The sequence below is a fragment of the Dasypus novemcinctus genome (genome assembly GCF_030445035.2).
Source record: "Dasypus novemcinctus isolate mDasNov1 chromosome Y unlocalized genomic scaffold, mDasNov1.1.hap2 SUPER_Y_unloc_3, whole genome shotgun sequence".
In the NCBI taxonomy this organism is placed as follows: domain Eukaryota; kingdom Metazoa; phylum Chordata; class Mammalia; order Cingulata; family Dasypodidae; genus Dasypus; species Dasypus novemcinctus.
In genome coordinates this window covers 649,714-667,893 of record NW_027261979.1, presented here as the reverse complement: position 1 = coordinate 667,893, position 18,180 = coordinate 649,714, and the positions used below count along the sequence as shown (strand labels likewise).

Genomic DNA, 18,180 nt, shown 5'->3' with positions numbered 1-18,180 from the left:
AAAGAGGCTCTTGATTTGGGGCAAGTGGTGTGAGTGGGATGGGGGTATATGGGAACATCTTATACTTTTTGAATGTAACATTAAAAATATAAAAAAAATAAAAAAAGAGTGAACACAGCTTTTTCATGCCCTGAGGTTGTGGGTCATCGGGAGCCACTGCAGTCTGTTGTCACCTCTCTGGCATTAGCGCAAAGCTACAACCCCTGAGACTCCTGGCCCCGTCTCCTGCTCTTCCCCTCCTTTCTCTCTGCCTTTTCCCCCCTTTTCTCTCCCCCACCCGTCTTTGAATCTGCATTTTAATTTCTTTTCTTTTCTCTGCTTCCTCCCATCCCCACCCTCTCCCTCTCTTGCCCAGTCACCCCACCGGTGGCCCAGGCCCCAGGGCGCTCCCTTCGCCCTACCGCACCCACCCTCCCCCGCGGGGGCCTGAGAACAGTAGCCGCACCAGGCCACCGCATTTGACCCCTGGCTTGCTGCTCCAGCCTGTCTAAGCGCCCACATTCTTCTCCAACAGAGTGAGCCGTAGGACCTGCTGAGCAAAATGGGAAATGAGGCAAGTAGCTTTTGGAAATGTGCTCACACTTTGATGCTGATGAAGCTAAAAGGTTAGGAAAGAGATTTAAGGACATCGATTTGGACAATTCTGGTTCTTTGCATGTGGAAGAGTTCATGTCTCTGCCAGAGTTACAACAGAATCCTTTAGCACAGTGAGTAATAGATATATTCCACACGGATGGGAATGGAGAAGTAGACTTTAAAGAATTCATTGAGTGAATCTCTCTGCATGTGGTGCAGCAGTGCTCCAGAATGTCTTGGCCAGGTGCAGTGGATGTGTCATGATAATAGAAGAGGTTTTTGATGTGGGAGGGGTGTAGTGGGTGGGGTGGAGGTATATAGGGACCTCATATATTTTATTTTATTCTATTTTATTTTTTCACTATCTTTTTTCAAGTTTTTTAGATCACAGAAAATGTTACATTAAAAAACATGAGGTTCCCATATATCCCACTCTCCACCCCCACCTCCATCAATTTTAATTGTATTTTTGAAGATACATTGTGCCCAAAAAATGTTACATTAAAAAATATAAGAGGTTCTTATATATCCCATCCCCCCACCTGACTTCTCCCACATCAGCAACCTCTTTCATCATTGTGGCACATTCATTGCATTTGGTGAATACTTTTTTTTTTTTTTTTGCTGTTCACATATTATGTTTTTTTATTTATTCATTTTCTTAAAAAATATTACATTCAAAAAACATGAGGTCCCCGTTTACCCCCACCACTCCCCCCACAGTAACATTCTCCCCCATCATCAAGACATATCCATTGCGTTTGGTGAGTACATCTCTGGGCATCGCTGCACCCCCATGGCCAATGGTCCACACCATAGTCCACACTCTCCCATGTTCCATCCAGTGGACCATGGGAGGACATAATGTCTGGTAGTTGTCCCTGCAGCACCACCCAGGACAACTCCAAGTCCAGAAAATGCCTCCACATGTCATCTCCTCCTCCCATTCCCCGCACCCAGCCGCCACCATGGCCACTTTTTCCACACCAATGCCACATTTTCTCCATTATTAACCACATTAATTCATGAATAGAATATCATTAAGTCCACTCTAATCCTTACTGTATGCCTCTTTCCTATGCACCTTGGCTTGGTTGTGTCCATTCCACATCTATGTCAAGAGGGGGCTTAGATTCCACATGGATACTGGATGCAATCCTCCTGCTTTCAGTTGTAGGCACTGTAGACTCCATGGTGTGGTTGTTGACATTCTTCAACTCCATGTTAGCTGAGTGGGGTAAGTCCAATAAATCAGAGTGTAGGAGCTGAAGACTGTTGAGGCTCAGGTTCTGGTTATCATATTGTCAGTCCAGTGATTCAGATCCCCTAGATATATCTTAAACCCCAGCACCAACTACAATTCCAGTAAAGTAGCAGGAAAGGCTTGTGAAAAGAGATCACATCTGAGTCCAGCTCCATCATGCAGAAACACCAACTCCAAAGAAGGGCCAAATGACATGACAGTGAACTCCATCTGCCATGACCATAAAACCTGTTGGTCTCTTTAGCCCTCAGAAGAATAAATACCTGGGGTTGTATCTACTTTATCTGTCTCTGAGACTCTGTTCAGGTGTGCATAAGGGCAATCCTTCTGACAACCTCCAGACTCTTTTTTAGAGACTCATAACCATATAAACTCATTTGTCCTTTCCATTTCCCCCTTACTTTAGGTCAAACAGCCTTTTTAACTCCTGTTATTATATGTAGACAGGGATATTCTGCTGGTCTGCGTTGAACCTTTAATTCAAGGTCATTTTCTAGTTACATCATCAGCTGGTACTTGGTAGTGATCCCTCGGTGCCAGGGAGGCTCATCCCCGGGTGTCATGTTCCATGCTGGGGTAAGGCAGTGCACTTACATGCTGAGGTTGGCTTTGATACTGGCCACATTTGAGTAACACAGAGGCTGTCAGGAGGGAACACTTAGGCACAGTGCTGCTCTAGGCATTGTTCTTATTTCAGGTGTATAGGCTTACAAGCATAGTCATTAGTATCAGGGGCTCACTGTTGGACCCTCATTCATTCCTGGTCCTTGCTGTTGCACCCGAGGGACTGCTGCTGCTCCCCTAGGGACCATGACAGAGCCCCCCCAGCCAGGAGCCCAGTACCCCCTCAGCTGTTGTTTTTAATTGTTTCCACTATGAGTATATCCAAATATTTCCATGCACCCTGGACACATGCCCTGTATAACTCCCTGTCACCATATGTCCCCTGTCAATAACACCCCATACCAGTATTCCTCCACTGCCATTGTTGAACCATTCTGTGATCCAAAACTTCCTGAAAAGTGAAGCCCAATATAATGTCAGGTTCCCTTACTAGTAAAATGGAATATAGCAATGAGTTTAAAGGTTAGATATAGAATACATATTGATTTGGAAAAATTCTACATCCTATCTTTTTCTTTTCTTTTTTCCTAATTATTAAGCTTCTCTTAACAAGAGCCATAGATCACAGTAATTCATATATACAATATACAGTACTCCCACATATCCAATATAAACCCTTTTCCCTTCCACAGCCATAATCTTTTAACTTATTCATATCACATTTACTGAAACTGATGTACAGATATTGAGACAATAGCTTTCAAAAAAGGTAACATTTGTGATTACATTGTGGTTTATACTTTAGGCTATACAGTTTTCTAAATTTTTAGTTATCCTATGTTTTACATTATGGTTTACATTATTAGTCTGCCATCCCCTATATGTTTTCAGTGTAATATTACATGTTTTATATCCATCCTTGTGTACACTTGTGAAACACTTCTATTGCCCTCACAGTTACGTTGGTTCCATCTATTCAATATTTAATTCCCCCTCCCCTTGGGGCCCACAGTGACAGTCAATCTTCACTTCTTGAGGAGCCATGTTCAGATATACTTGCAACAGTGTTGAGGGCTTGACTTGCTCAACTGCCCTAATGCCCTGGGAGCCACCATTTCTCTTGAGAGATACAGTTCCCTCTATTTGATGGCATTAGTCCTCCACAGGATGTGGGTCTACCTTCACTCTCATTATATGGGTCTCTACCCATGGTATAACCCACTCTGGCAAAATGAGCATTCACATATTCACTAGGAGTCTGTCCTACATCAGATTATCCCCTTTAAATATCTTAAACAGGTAACTTTCCTAATTATATATTGAAAAGGTTTTCTCAGCATTATACTCTCAACCAACACCTGACATTTTCCTAAGTTCGTATGTTGTCCCACCCTCCCCCCAATTTCTTGGGCAATATTATCCATCTGCCCATTCCTAGACCCCCTCAAGCTCTCAAAACCCCATCCAAAGGTAACCCAATGCCCCCATTTTATCCCTTCCTTGTACACATACTTACCTCCAGCTTATCCATAGATTTCACCCATGTAGATGTCAGCTTACATCCTTCCTCTATCCCCCGATTTCCTGTAAGCCTATCTTCCAGTCTCTAGCTCTCTGAGGCAGCTTGCTTATTTCATGTCACTGAGGTGATGTAGTATTTGTCCTTCAATGCCTGGGTTACTTCACTCAACATAAGGTTCTCAAGATTCATCCATGTTATCACGTGAGTTTGTAGTGTATTTGTTCTTAAAGCTGAGTAGTATTCCATTGTATGTATATACCACATTTTATTGATCCTCTCATCTGTTGATGAGCATTTGGGTTGATTCCAACTTTTGGCGATAGTGAACAATGCTGCTATGAACATTGGTGTGCATATATCTGTTTGTGTCCTTGTTTTCAGTTCTGCTGTGTATATACCCAGCAGTGGAATTGCTTGGTCATATGGCAAATCTGTGGTTAGTTTTTTGAGAAACTGCCAAACTGTCCTCCAGAATGGTTGGATCCTTCTGCATTCCCACCAGCAGTGGATGAATGTTCCTATTTCTTCACATCCTCTCCAGCATTTGTATTCTTCTGTTTTTTTCATAGCTGTCAATCTTATGGGAGTAAGATGGTATCTCATTGCAGTTTTGTTTTGCATTTCCCTGATAGCTAAAGATTTGGAGCATTTTTTCATGTGCTTTTTAGCCATTTGTATTTCTTCTTTGGAGAAGTGTCTGTTTAAATCTTTTTCCCATTTTTTAAATGGGTTGTTTATCTTTTTATTTTCAAGATATAGGAGTTCTTTGTATATGCAAGTTATAAGCCTCTTACCAGATATATGGTTGCCAAATATTTTCTTCCATTGTGTAGGGTCCCTTTTTACTTTCTTGACAAACTCCTTTGAGGTGCAGAAGGCTTTAATTTTGAGGAAGTCCCATTTATTTATTTGTTCTTTTGCTGCTTATGCTTTTTGTGTGATGTTCATGAAGCCATTTCCTATTACAAGGTCTTGTAGATGTTTCACTACACTGCTTTCCAAGGTCTTTATGGTCTTGGCTCTTAAATTTAGGTCTTTGATCCATCTTGAGTTGATCTTTGAATGTAGCATATAAAAGAAAATAAAAAAGAAGAAAAAGAATTCATTGAAGGAGCCTTTTAGTTCAGTGTCAAAGGAGACAAGGAACAAAAGTTGAGGTTTGCATTCCGTATCTATGACATGGATAAAGATGGGTATACAGCTGAAGGTGATGGTGGGGAACAATCTGAAAGCTACACAGTTAATGCAAATTGTAGACAAAACCATAATAAATGCAAAAAAGGATAGAGATGGAAGAATATTCTTTCAAGAATTCTGTGCTGTTGTAGGTGACCTAGCTATCCACCAATAGATGATGGTAGATGTGTGACTCTTTTAAAGAGTCCTACCAGACACTTTTCCTTTCTTCTCCATCTCTGAAGATCTGCTCGAGATGTCCAGCATTGCTCTTTGTGTGTATTTAAATGGAAGTATTTTTCTCTGTGAAGTCACATTTTCCAACATGAGTCTTATGAAACCAACCAAGTGTATTGAACTCTTATTCTCTCAATAACCCTGTGTAGCATTTTAAAGTCTAAAGAATAAAAAAATGAAAAGAGCTTATCATTGTGGTGAAGAAAGAAAAGGTTTTCGTTTTTTAATTTATTTTTCTTTATCTCTACTAACCAGAAAGTATCTATATATATGTGTGTAAATATTTATATATAGATATATGTAGCTTTCTGTATATGTAATTGGTTGGCTTTAATTTAATATACATGATTTAGGAACAAAATGATAGTGTAAAAAGTGCCAAGCTGAATATAAGTGTTCAAAATCATGGATATATACATCCTTACTTTTATTTCACACAGTTTTATATATAGATAGAAGAATGTGCAATTTGAGTTTTTTTATTAAGCCAGCTATTTACTTTTTCCTGTGCTTTCTCCTTTGAAAGACTGACAAAGCATTTGTTAACATCCCATTATTTACCTTAATTACACTTTTGTAAAAATGGAGTCTGCAACTTTATTTATATCTATGAATATATCTATCTATCTATCTATCTATCTATCTATCTGTCCATCTATCTATCTATCTATCTATCTATCTATCTATCTATCTATCTATCTATCTATCTATCTATCTATATATATCCAGGGATTATGTCTCATGGCAGAGCTGCTTTTAATACATCTCTTCCTGACAGAGTATAGTTCAGTGCTTTTGCCAAGAGCTAGTCTTCTGTTCATATTGTGATTGCACAATGTTGATGGCTGTTTCATTCTGTGACTTTGTAACTCAGAGACTTGATGTTTATTAAATGTTCCTGAGTAAAAGTTAGTTATGTGCAATGGCTATTTTATAGAAGAACAGACACTGTCTGAGGCAATCATGATTTAGCTTGTGCATTACTTAATAAAGAATACCTGAAGGAATCATGTAACTGCATAGGATATACAATTTCGTTTCATGATATGGTTAAATGATTCGTCATTAAATTTATGTGTGAACCTTGGATTTCCCTTCTGTGTTTTAAAAGCCTTGGAGCTTATCTAAATAACTGGTGATATTTAATGTGCGTGAATGGATCTAAACACCCATACATACTTGTGATATAAATGGGAGAAATTTTGTTAATCTACATGCCACAGAAGAGCAAAGTTTTATCCAAATTTAAATCCCTTTAAGTTTTTTACACAGGCATAGAGCGTGGATGACATTTTCTTCATCTGTTCATACAATTTGTAATGAATGATAATAACGTAATAAATTTGTGTAACATAAAAAAATGAATGAAAACAGACAGAGGGGCTGCAGAGAAAGAGAGCAGAGGCTGAAAAAACAAGCTGCAATAATTGAAGCAATGAGAGCCAGAGAAGACTGATGCCCAGATTTGGACATTTGCAGGACCTCAGAAGAGTAGGCTTGTAAGTTAATAAATTCCCATTGGAAAACACAAATATATTTCTCATATATTGCCTTGGCAGTCTTCAAAATCTAAATCAGTTTGGGAAGAAAATAACAAAATTTGAATTTATGTACATATGCAAACCCTCAAAACATTTTTTTTTAAAGTAAGAAGTTGCATAGCCATATTAGTCCCTTTTTTCTGCTACTGTTCATGTGGACATGGCTTGTATATATAATTACCTTCTCCCACTACTGATTCCATATTTGTCTTATGCTCAGCAAGCACCTCCTCAAATCCTGGTTATTAGCTTCATGGGACAACACAAACCATCATTGCTATAGGGTCTGGTACATTAGTAGTCCTACCTGTGTTGTGTGGGGTATTAGTCAGGAATCTCTAGGGAAACAAAACCAACAGGAAATGCCTGTAAATAGTATAATTTTAATAAAATTGTCTCAGGCAACCATGGGCAGGCTGCAAGTTCAGAGACTCTGATGAAGGTCCTGGATGAGTTCCCCAGGAGATGCTGATTGTCTGAAGTAGAGATGGCAATTCTTTCTCTGAGAACTGAACTCACTTCTCCTATTAAGGCCTTCATCTGATTGGATAAGACATCAGCCTTTGCTGACAGCAATGTCCTCATTTGATTGTAGATGTAACCAGCCATCTATGCAATCAACTCACTGATCATTAAAGTCCATGAACTGTCTTGTATTAATATTATAATGAGCCCAGTGCTTGCTTGAACAACTAACTGGGCACCATTAACAGTCCAAGTTGACACATTAGCCTACACAGTCCATCACTTGTCAACTTAGCCACCATACATATAATTTCAAAACATTTTCAACCCCTAAATAAAAATAACAGTGATATATTCTTTTCCTCCTAACAATACTCAAGTGCCCTGCATACAAACGGAAACACACTAACCCCCTCTGCCCCACCCCCAGAATACTGTGTAAGTTCTTTGGTGAAACTCACTCATAAAATTGGCATCTTTAAATACTATGACATAAAACTAAAACAACTTATATGGTAAGGGGAAAGATAGGGAAGAGAACAAGATATTCATTTTATATACAAATACAAACATATTCATAACAAAACAAGGAAGAAACATTCATGACTATTACAATCTTTTATCTGTAACTGGTCCTATGTTCAAAGTTCATATTTACAACTTACTTCTTCCACTACCCATTCCATGTTCCTTTTACCATCAGCAAGCACCCCAGAATATCGTGGTTCTTTGCCTGGTTGGAAAATCCAAACTTCCATTCCTGATTTTTCTGAGCCTTTATTAGTACTACCTTGATTATGTTTCATAGTTTTCCACCGTTTTTCATAAAAAGCCATGCTAGTGCTAAGTACCTAGATGCCCTAGGGGACCTTCTGCTTTACCTCCATGGGTACTTGCAGTCCTATATCCCCTTGATAGGCCAGATGAATCACCCCAGCCAGTACAGTAACTCCTTTCTTTCCTGTTGATTCAGAGGCATGGGGAGCCCAAAGTTGACAGGTAGCAGTCTTACTTTCCAGTTAAAATCAATTCTTGTTTTCCCTGGTAGAAGCACTCATCCTTTTGGAATGAATAACTGTAGACCAGAAGAGCTTAAGCCTCCAGGCACAAGTAGCATAAATCTTCTAGAGAATCACCAGAAGTAATAGTGAGAGGTACCATTCCCATTTCCATACATTGAATCCTGATTATGGGAGAAATAGCACCATGGAGTCAATGCTGATTTAGAGCATGCAGAGCCTCATGGAGAACATTGCCCCAGCCCTGAAAAGTATTGCCACCTAGTTGGCACCATAATTAAGTCTTCAAAAGGCCATTCCATGGTTCTTTCAATTCGGCTATTTCAAGATAATGGGGCACTTGGTAAGACAAATGAATTCCATGAGTATATGCCTGTTCTTGCACATCATTTGTTGTGAAGTATGTTCCTTAATCAGAAACAATGCTGTATGGAATGTCATGGTGCTGGATAAGATATTTTGCCATCCATAGCTGATACTTTTGGTAGAAGCATTGTGTGCAAGTAAGGCAAAAGTTACTCATAGTATGTGTCTATTCCAGTTAAAAGAAATCAATGCCACTTCCATGATGGTAGTGGCCCATCATAATCAACCTGCCACCAGGTAGCAGCCTGGTCACCTCAGGGAATGGTGCCATTCCAGGGACTGAGTGCATGTCTCTGCTGCTGGCAAATTGGGTCCTCAGCAATGGCTGTAGCCAGGTCAGCCCTGGTGAGGGGAAGTCCATGTTGCTGAGCCCATGCATAACCTCCATTTCTACTACCATGTCCGCTTTGTTCATGAGTCCATTGAATAAGAAAAGAAAATCCGGGGAAAGAGGGTGGCTGTTATCCACAGGTGGGTCATCTTATCCATTTGATTGTGAAAAGCTTCCTCTGCTGATGTCACTCTGATTAACGTTCAGAAGGCACAAAAGTTTTCATGTTTCTGCCCACTCAGAAATGTTTATCTGCATACCTCTTCCTCAGACCTCTTCGTCCCCAATTTTCCAGTCATGTTCCTTCCAAGATCCTGATCATCCAGCCAAACCATTGGCAAAAGCCCATAAATCAGTGTACAAATGCACTCTGACCATTTTTCCTTTCAAGCAAAATGAACAACCAGATGAATTGCTCAAAGTTCTGTAAACTGAGAGGCTCTGCCATCACCGCTGTCGTTCAGGGACTTCCCAGCATTAGGCTGCAATTCTGTAGCCCTTTACTTTTGGATGGTAATTCCATATTGTGCAGAACCATCTGTAAACAATACCTGAGCTTTCTCTTCCTCAGTTTACTGATGATAAGGAACTCACCAAGAGGCCATAACTGTCAGCTGGAACAGAGAAGGAAATGTGGCAGGAATGGGCATTTGGGGCACTTCCTCATATAAACCATTTGTGCCCTCAGGAACCCTAGAGCCATATATCCTATATACAGTTTCCACTTTATGATGAAGCAAAGCTGTGCACAGCCAACTTTCTGGTTTGGAGAGTCAGATAATACCCATCTTATGAGAGGCATGTCAGTTAATTCAGTGATCTATGGCTAACCATACTATCTCTACTAAGACCCAGTAGCAGGCCAAAAACTGTTTCTCAAAAGGAGGGTAGTACCTGCAGAGGATGGAAAGGCTTTGCTCCAAATTCCTAAGGGTCTGCATTGTGATTCTCCTATAGGGGCCTGCCAAAGTTTCCAGATAACTTTCTATTTGTGAGTGATGCTTCCAGCACCTTTGAATCTCTTGGATCATACGGTTCAAGTGACAGTGCAGCTTGCACAGCAGCCTGGACCTGTCATAATCTCCTCTTGTTCTGGTCCCCACTTTAAACTAGCAGCATTTCTGGCCACTTGGTAAATGGGCCAGAGCAGCACATCTAAATGTGAAATATGTTGTCTCCAAAAGCCAAAGAGGCCAACTAAGCATTGTGCTGGTTTCTTTATTTTATTTTATTTTAGAAGAAAGCAGATACAACAGTTTATCCTTTGCGTTAGAAGAAATATCTCAAACTGCCCCAGACCACTGAAAAGCAAGAAATTTCGCTAGGTGGAAAGTCCCTGCATTTTTGTTGGATTTATCTCCCATCTTCTCTCATACAAATGTCTTACCAGTAAGTCTAGAGCAGTTGGGACTTCTTGCTCATTAAATCCATTCAGGGTAATATCATCAATGTAATGAATTAGTATGATGTCATGTGGAAGGAAGAGATGATCAAGGCCACTGCAGACAATATTACAACATAGGGCTGGAATGTTGATATTTTGTTGAATAGGACATTGAACATATACTTCTAGCCTTGCCAGCTGAAAGCAAACTGTTTCTTGTGGTCCTTACTAATGGCAACCTAAGAAAAAGCATTTCTCAAACAAAATCATCCTTGATGGTGGCAGTGATCTCTGAAATATCTGCCCATAACACTGGTTACTTTTTAATTAATACTTTTCTATGTAGAGGCAAAACTCCATCAACCACCCCATCTCCATAAGCCCCTACTCTAACTTGTGGATCACCATGAAAATTTGGGTCTACTAGAAATAATGTCACTCTGAGCCAGTGTCTAATCATCCCTAAATATCTATTTATTTCCTTTTCCCCAATGCTCAGTTACCATAGTAAAATGCTGTAGATCCTTTTGGCTAAGGCTGGAATAAAGATTTACATACACATTTTTTTATAATATTCCTTTGGGAGGGGACCCAGTCTTTCCCTTATTCAAAGGTCTCTGGGTCTGTAAGGTGTCTCAAGTCCATGAACTGATTAAGGGGTCTTGGCTCTCTGTTTCTGTAATTCAAGTTAGACTTTGGTTCACTCAACATAGAACTCTTCTGCTTATACAGATCAAGTAGAAATTTAGTAGTCTGGACATCTATTTTATTTCTAGGCACCCCATATCTATTAGCCAATGACAGGATGACAGACTATTTGATCACTGTTTTGGGTCTGCTTTACATTGTTGTAGCCACTCCCACCTTGTCTTTGGCATCTAAGTCTGCCACTTGACTTCTCTTTGTCTTGGATTTGATCCTGCCCGTAGTGTTTATGGACCCTAGTTCTGTGACAGCAGTTACCACAGTAAAATCTGACCCACAGAGAAGAGCAACCACAGAGCTCTTCAAGGAAGTTTGAGTTAGTCCCACCTATTTACACTTCACAGTCCTGGTGAAAAGTGTGTCCTCTGTACACTCCTGGTGTGGGTGGGCAAGTTTTAGGTGGTAAACCCACCCTAATGTACCAATCTCTCTAAGCTTTGACTCCCCTCATCTACAGTATACCAGGTCAATTCTGTCATCTTAACCTCAGACATTGTTGGCCACTTTGTGATCCCAGTTTCAGGCAGCCATCTGAACAACTTCATGCTACGTTAAATCCAGAATCTCTATGTAGGGTACTCATATTAAAAAATTCAGTTTGATACATCTTTATATTCCTTCCACAATTATCCCACATCCTTAATATCCATTCCCACACTTATCCCCCTGATTTCTGTCTATATATATATAAATTGGAAAACCTACACAGTTCTTTTGAAGTACAGTGCCCTTCTTCATGGGTCATACTTTGTACTTTACCTTTGGGAGCTTGTGACTTTAGAAATAGGTCTGGAGAAGCTGGACTTGGAGTTGTCCTGGGTGGTACTGCAGGGACAGATGCTGGACATTGTACGTCCTGCCAGGGCCCACTGAGTGGACAGGCAGAGAGTATAAACAACAATGTAAACCATTATCCATGTGGTGTAGCAGTGCTCCAAAATGTTTTCACCATGTGCAAAAAAAATAAATTAATAAATAAAAGAGATATGTGGCCCAGAGCTGCAAACCTGGCTGTACTCAAGAGATATAATTGGTGTAGTTCACCTTGGGGAATTAAATAGAATCCTTGCTGAGGGAAAAAAAAAAAGTAGTGTCCCTAAGGGGATTTCTTTGCAGTTTTATCTCATGAGACAAAATTAATCTCTTCAAGTGGGGATTAGATGGCAGATGCCTTGGAGCAGATTGGATATTCAGTAGTTTTCTAATCAGGGCAGGCTTAATGTTGGGTGGCCCTTTTCTCATGATGTGGAGGAGGTCTTGTGGTTTACTCCTCATAATAGACCATTACAGGATTATCTGGCAAATTTTCAGCAGAATTTAGGGCTTAAATATCACCAACCCATATATCTCTATCTCAATCATCATGATTCCACTCTTTTCCAAACAATACCCTTATTTTAATAGCAGACACCCTATAAGGTTAGAGATTTCCAATTCCGTTGTAACTCTACTACTCACACAATGAGACTCTGAGTCTGGATTTCAGAGATCTTAAGTCTGCAGATGCATAAAACAAGATTTTCTCTCAGGGCCCACAGAGAAATTTTCACCCATTCATGTGGCATTAACTTGCAAATTTGAAGCTTTCAGCTCATCACTTTTAAAAAAATAACTATCCAGCATATTTAGACAGCCAACACCACTGTAATTTTAACTCCATACAACTCCATTAAGATACAACTTACCAGGGGCTTACCTTTTATAAGCATGAAGGTAGTCTTACCAGTGGTTTTAGTTTGTATGTCTCTATTATCATTTCATGCCACAGACTGTCAGTCATCTCTTTATTATTGGAAATGAAGTAATTAGTGCCCATGAATCTAATCAGAGTAGAGAGTCAACTGCAAAAATCCCAGGGTGAATTAAGGAACCTTATTTTTAAGATTCTCTTTCTTGAGAACCACTCCCAGTACCAATCTATTCTTTAGGGAAACAAAATTAATAGAAATACCTGTCAATAGAATGAGATTTTCTTAAATTGTCTTACATGACACGAGGATACACAAGTCCAAATATCATAGGGCAGACTTCAAGCCAAGTACTCTGATGAAGATTCTTGATGAAGGTTCCCCAGGAAATGGTGACTGTCTAAAATAGAGATAGGAATTCTCTCTCCAAATGCAGAAATCACTTGTCCATTTTAGGACTTCCACTGGTTGGATATGGTTTTACTCATTGCTGATGTATCTCTCTTCCCAGTTAATTGTAGATGTAACCAGCTATGTATGCAAAGAACTCACTGATGATTAAAGTCTGTGAAATATCCTTGTATTACAAGTAGCACAGTACCTGTTGATCATACACCTGTGCACTATTACCTGGCCATGTTGACACGTTAACTTAACCATCACAAGTTGTCTCCCATTGACCTTAATCCCATTTTATGACATTAATAAGAAATTCCTTCTTTATCTCAATTGTGTAATAACTGTCCTGTTTCTCTTGATAATCAGGATCAGTCATTCCAGTCACTACATTATGTAAAGTAATTTCTATAGTAATTCAGAAGCATGAGTAAACCAGGTAGCAGTATTAACTTACAGTTCAAGGGAATCATTGTTTTCTCTTTTGGTGTAAGCACACCTTCTTTTGGAACTTTGATATGTAGAGTTGCAGAAGTTAAAGTCATGGGAACAGGAAACAAAATGTTTTCTAGTGGGCCACTAGGTATTTCCACTCACATTTCCACCCCTTGATGTCTGGACCCCATGATCCTGGGTATTTGAGAAATGGCTCCATAGAGAGGATGCTCACTTAGAGTTTATCCACTCTCTGGAGAATACTTCCCTAGCCTTGAAAGGTATGACACCTAGTTGTCAGTATAATAGGTCTTTGAAAATCCATTCATCTTTCTACCAATCCACCTGTTTAAGGATGATGTAGAGTATTATAATGGTACTGACTGTATTTTCTGTGAAGTGGATTCTTTGACCAGAAGTAATGTATCTAGAATAGCATGACAGTGACTAAGGCATCCTATAAGTCCAAAGATAACTTTTGGCAGAATCATTGCAGGCAAGGGAAGCAAACCTGTACCCGAGTGCATATCTATTCCAGTATAACCAAATGCTGCCTTTTATGATGGAATTAGTCCAACGTAAGCAACCAGAAACCTATTCTGGTCATTTCAAAAAATTGCATTATTTTGGGGGCTGCAATTTCTGCTGATGCCACTGTCACCTTCTAAGATCCATCTGTTTTCTGCATGGGTCAAATAGGGGAATTGAACGGGGATATGGTGGGAATTGCCACCTCTACATCCTTCAAGTTCATGCAAGTAGCATTAATGTATAAAAATCCCCCAAGAATGTTGTTTACTTTTTTGTAGAAACTGTACAAAATTTATTTCAAAAGAAGCTGTGTATTATAGAAATTTTATATCAAAAGTATAGGACTCCACTCTTCCCACTCCCATACTTCCCCAATTAATGCCATCTTTCATTATTGTGATACATTAGTTACAACTGACTAATACATTTTGAAGAATTACTACTCACCATGGTCTATATTTTACATTACGGTTTACAATTTGCACCACATAATTTTATAGGTTTTGACAAAATGTATAATAGCCTGTATCCATCATTGCAATATCATGCAGAAAGTACCCAAATGCTCCATATACCACTTATTCTTCCCTCTCCTTCCCTTTGGTATCTCTGGTGACCACTGTATACCAATGTCACCAGTTCTTCCATTACTTTAATAATAATGTCTACTTTAGTCGATAGTCACTTCCCCCCTTATGTTTGTTGATTCCTCAGTCTTGATCATTTTGGGATAGTGATGCCCACTTTTTCTCCTATTGAGATTTAAGTCTCTGGGACATTTGGTTAATATGTATAGTGCTAATTATGGGTTCAAATAAAAGGGTAGAAGAACCATGTATAGGAAAATTATAAATAAAACGATCTCTGATACATTGGGGAGCTAGGTTAACATATATTCCAAGGTAAGCCTTACTGAGAGATTGCCAATTTCCTGGAATTGTCTACCCTGCCTGTAGTTTCTAGATGTCTCTAGAGCCCTCACAAACTCCCCTGCTTGAGGCACTGTTTACTGTGGCAATCAGTGAGATCCTTCTGAGATGTGCATAGTGTAACCTCTGGAATGACCTACTAACTGACTTTGAAATCACTTAGCCATCACAACTCATTTGTTTTTAAACAATGATCAAGGTCAATGATCAAGACCTTTGATCAAGGTCTTTTTCCAAATGCATTGCAAGTTGGTACTTGATAATAATCTCTCAGTGTCAGGGAGGCTAATCCCCAGGACTCATACCCCATTCCAGTGAAAATGTATGCTGTGTTTGGCTTAGAGAGAAGCCAGGCTTCAGCAACAAGGAGGCTAGCAGGAAGTAACTATTAGGCAATATATACTATTAGGCTAATTTTCAGTTTCACAAGAACAAGGATCTTAAGTACAGCTATCAGTATCAAGGGACTGGAATAATTGTCCTCCCTCACTAGGCACAGCCCATGCTGTGCGACTGTATTACAGAATATAACAAGACTCCCCAGGATGAGAACTCCCTATTCTTTGGGTTATTGTATGAGTCTTCACCCACTGAGACAACACCCCATGACCACATGAACACATTCCTATTCCATAGAAGCATATCCCAGGTAAACTCTTCCCTACACATCCCCCCACCACCAACACCCCACACCAGTGGTCCTCTCCTGCCACTGTTGCAACCTTTCTGCAATCAAAATCCTCGGCTCAAATACAGCAAGATAATAAATAAAAACATTTTATAGTATACCTTCCATCACCATAAAATCTGTTATGTTCTTTAAATACATGACAATTTCTTCTGTATGTTCCTTGTCTTTTTTTCACTTATTTTCCAGGAAGATTAGGTTTCAGAAAAGTCATATGGAAAATACAGGAGAATCCCATAAAACCCCCCTCTCGGCCTCTAACACTTTCTCTGATTAAAACATCTTAAATTTGGAGTATGGTACATTTGTTGCAATTAATAAACAAAGAGGTTCCAAGGTGGGGAGGGAAGAATAGGTGTAATATAGGGCATTTTTATGGCATTGGAATTGTTCTGCATGGTTTTACAATGGTGGATACAGCCATCATGCAGTTTGTCAAAACCTATGAAAATGTACAGTGTAAAACTAAATCCATAATGTAAACCACTGAACATGGTCAGTTGCAATGTACTTTTCTCCTGATTTACTATTTTGTTAGTTAGGTTCAGATCTTATGAATTCCACTTGGTCTTTTCTATGAAGGTAGGGTACCAATGTGGGTTTGTCCCATTGCAGAGTATGTATATCTCAGTTATGCATTCTAGATATGAGGAAATAACCATAAAATGAATTTGGGGACCAGACAGACCACTTCATTGATCTCCTGACCTTCAAATCCCCTATTCTGACTGGTTGACCAATGTGGTGACATTTTGGGTCTTCTAAAATTAATGCTGCTTAGATGCAATGTCTAATAACTATCCCAAGTTTCTGATCATTTCATTTTCCACATTGCACAGTCACCCTGGTAAAAGGCCTGGGTTTCTGCTTTGTAAAATATCTCATCTGGGAACTGATTGAGGGGCCATGACACACTGTTTTCATTTTTATTCAAGTTAGATTTTTGTTCATTTGACCTAGAAGTTTCTTACATGGATATATGAGAACTCAGTATTTTATCCATCTATTCCATGTCTAGAGATCTTTTGTTCAACATCCATTGCCATAGGATGTGATGAGTACTTTGACTTGACTGCCCATAATTGTCTTTAGCAATTAAGTGCTGCCATATGATTCCTTCCAATCTATGATTCACTCATCCCTTTTGCTGCTTTTTCAGAAGTTCCCACAATAACAGGACCTAGAGAGAGGAGCAACCACAGAATACTTCCAGAATTGATAGACCTGCTCTCACAAAAATTTTGCCCACTGTGTTTGGAAAGGTGTGTGCTCTGGATATTCCTGGGGTGATTGAGTAGGTCTACATGATAATTCCACTTTAGCATTCCAGTATCTCTAAGCCTTTAGATCCATTCATCTATATTATACTGGGATAGTTTTGAAATTTTGACTTTATGTAATTTAAGCTAACTTCTTTTTATAATAATAAACTTTATTTTTAAAGAAGTTTAGATTCATGGAAAAAAATTATACTGAAGGTATAGAGAGTGCCCATACAAATATACAAATACACTTATAATTTTCCTTATTATTAACACCTTAGATTAGTGTGCTACATTTGTTGCAATTGATGAACCAACATTGTTGCATTGCTACTAACTAGTTATAATTTAATTACATTGTGGTTTATGCTTTGTGGTGTAAAGTCTATAGGCTTTGGCAAGTCTATGAACAAACTGTAGAATGCCATGAACAAACTATTAGAGCTCTTTATACTACTTCAGGCTACAACATTGAATTCCCATGTTTGTAGGGTATATAGGTATAGATGTAGATATTTATACATGTTTTGCATCTGCTAATATTTTGTTGTGAAACTTTAATGTTTATATTCATGGTGGATATTTTTCTTTCATTTTCTTTGTTGTATTTCTCATTTTCCAGTTTTGCTATCGTGGTAATACTTACCCCCAAAATGTGTGTGTTTTAGATATTAGGTGGAAATTCTTTGGGTGATGACACACAAACCGCCAGTCGGCTGAGAATGAAGAAACAACAGCTTTATTAGATCAAAGGACTTAGTGGGCAGATGCAAGAATAATGGTGGAGGGGTGTGTATCTAATCCAACCTAAGCTTCTGCAAAGATTAGCAGAGGGGAGGAGAGGAAAAGTCTTTGTTCCAGGGGCTCATCTTTATTGTGACCCAGAGAGGAGGAGGAGGGTTTTTCAACAGACACTGGGTTTGGCAACCTTACACTCTGCAACAGAAAGTACTGAAAGAGTGAGGGTCATTTGGAGAAGTTGAAGGCTTATCATCCAGATCAAATGGAGGAACAGACCCTACTAGGTACAATTATGCCTAGGTTAGAGTTGAGTGGAATTGTTGCTCAAAATGGTAAACTTATAATTAAGTCCGGTGAGAT

The 18,180-nt window shown here is 39.2% G+C and overlaps 1 pseudogene; it reads left to right on the top strand.

Annotated features, from left to right (window-relative positions):
• Nucleotides 1-541: 541 nt before the first annotated feature.
• LOC139438619 (calcineurin subunit B type 1-like) lies at nt 542-5,295 on the top strand (annotated as a pseudogene).
• Nucleotides 5,296-18,180: the final 12,885 nt, after the last annotated feature.